The following is a 2,390-nucleotide window of genomic DNA, read 5'->3' as shown; positions in this document are numbered from 1 at the left end:
GTACAGGTTCAATACCAAGGAGAGCAGTGGAATTCCAGAGAAGGAGAAAGCAAAGCATTGAACTCATGGCTTTCTCTACATGATTCATTAGTCTTGCAGTTAATTTAATTTGTTTTTCTTTTTAATTTTTTTCTTCCTCTTCTGCTAATTTTTTTAACTCTTACCCTTTTCTTTTTTAACGTATTTTAACTAGTTTATCTAATATATATATATTTTCTTTTTTATATTTTTTCCTTCATTTGTTTTCGTTTTTTAATTGTTTTTTTTTTCTGAGCCTCTTTTTATCCCCTTTCTCCCCCACCCAACTATTTGGGGTCTCTTCTGATTTGGTTAAAGTGTATTTTCCTGGGGTCTTTGTCACCCTTTAAGTATTTTACTTGCTCCTTCATATACTCTTATCCAGACAAAATGACAAGGCAGAAAAATTCACCACAAAAAAAAAAAAAAAAAAGAACAAGAGGCAGTACTGAAGGCTAGGGACTTAATCAATAAAGACATTGGTAATATGTCAGATCTTGAGTTCAGAATGACAATTCTAAAGGTTCTAGCTGGGCTCAAAAAAGGCATGGAAGATATTAGAGAAACCATCCCGGGTAATATAAAAGCCCTTTCTGAAGAAATAAAAGAACTAAAATCTAACCAAGTTGAAATCAAAAAAGCTATTAATGAGGTGCAATAACAAATGGAGGCTCTTACTGCTAGGATAAATGAGGCAGAAAAAGAATTAGTGATATAGAAGACCAAATAACAGAGAATAAAGAAGATGAGCAAAAGAGGGACAAATATCTACTGGACCACGAGGGGATAATTTGAGCAATAAGTGACACCACAAAATGAAACAACATTAGAATAACTGGGTCTACGGCCATACCACCCTGAACGCGCCCGATCTCGTCTGATCTCGGAAGCTAAGCAGGGTCGGGCCTGGTTAGTACTTGGATGGGAGAATAACTGGGATTCCAGAAGAAGAAGAAAGAGAAAGGGGAGCACAAGGTATATTGGAGAGAATTATTGGAGAGAATTTCCCTAATATGGCAAAGGGAACAAGCATCAAAATCCAGGAGGTGCAGAGAACCCACCTCAAAATCAACAAGAATAGGTCCACACCCCATCACCTAATAGTAAAATTTACAAGTCTTAGTGACAAAGATAAAATCCTGAAAGCAGCCTGGGAAAGAAGTCTGTAACATACAATGGTAAAAATATTAGATTGGCAGCTGACTTATCCACAGAGACCTGGCAGGCCAGAAAGAGCTGGCATGATATATTCAGAGCACTAAATGAGAAAAACATGCAGCCAAGAATACTATATCCAGCTAGGCTATCACTGAAAATAGAAGGAGAGATTAAAAGCTTCCAGGACAAACAAAAACTGAAAGAATTTGCAAACACCAAACCAGCTCAACAGGAAATCTTGAAAGGGGTCCTCTAAGCGAAGAGAGAGCCTAAAAGTAGTAGATCAGAAAGGAACAGACACAATATACAGTAACAGTCACCTTACAGGCAATACAATGGCACTAAATTCATATCTCTCAATAGTTACCCTGAATGTCAATGGGCTAAATGCCCCAATCAAAAGACACAGGGTATTGGAATGAATAAATAAACAAAACCCATCTATATGTTGCCTACAAGAAACTCGTTTTAGACCTAAAGACACCTCCAGATTAAAAGTGAAGTGATGGAAAACAATTGACCATGCTAATGGACACCAGAAGAAAGCAGGGGTGGCAATACTTATATCAGATCAAGTAGATTTTAAGCCAAAGACTATAATGAGAGATGAGGAAGGACACTATATCATACTCAAAGGGTTTGTCCAAAAAGAAGATCTAACAATTTTAAATATCTATGTCCCTAAAGTAGGAGCAGCCAACTATATAAACCAATTAATAACAAACTCAAAGGAAACAGATCAAAAATAATACAATAATAGTAGGGGATTTTAACACTCGCTCACTGAAATAGATCATCCAAGCAAAAGATCAACAAGGAAAAAAAGGAATCAAATGACACACTGGATCAGATGGACATCACAAATATATTCAGAACATTTCATCCCAAAGCAACAGAATACATATTCTTCTCTACTGCATATGGAACATTCTCCAGAAAAGATCACGTCCTGCGTCCTAAATCAGATCTCAACTGGTATCAAAAGATTGGGATCATTCCCTGCATATTTTCAGACCACAGTGCTCTGAAGCTAGAACTCAATCACAGGAGGAAATTTGGAAAGAACCCAAATACATGAAGACTAAACAGCATCCTTCTAAACAATGAATGGGTCAACCAGGAAATTAAAGAAGATGTGAAAAAATTCATGGAAACAAATGATAATGAAAACACATTGGTTCAGAATCTGTGGAAACAGCAAAGGTAGTCTTGAG

At 36.6% G+C, this 2,390-nt stretch overlaps 1 pseudogene; it reads left to right on the top strand.

The window, feature by feature from the left end:
- The first annotated feature begins 857 nt into the window (after positions 1-857).
- On the top strand, positions 858-975 carry LOC131828429 (5S ribosomal RNA; annotated as a pseudogene).
- The last annotated feature ends 1,415 nt before the right edge of the window (positions 976-2,390 follow it).

This window comes from Mustela lutreola, chromosome 3, assembly GCF_030435805.1.
Source record: "Mustela lutreola isolate mMusLut2 chromosome 3, mMusLut2.pri, whole genome shotgun sequence".
Taxonomy (NCBI): Eukaryota; Metazoa; Chordata; class Mammalia; order Carnivora; family Mustelidae; genus Mustela; species Mustela lutreola.
The sequence above is the reverse complement of the archived record's forward strand: the minus strand, read 5'-3'. Positions and strand labels throughout refer to the sequence as shown.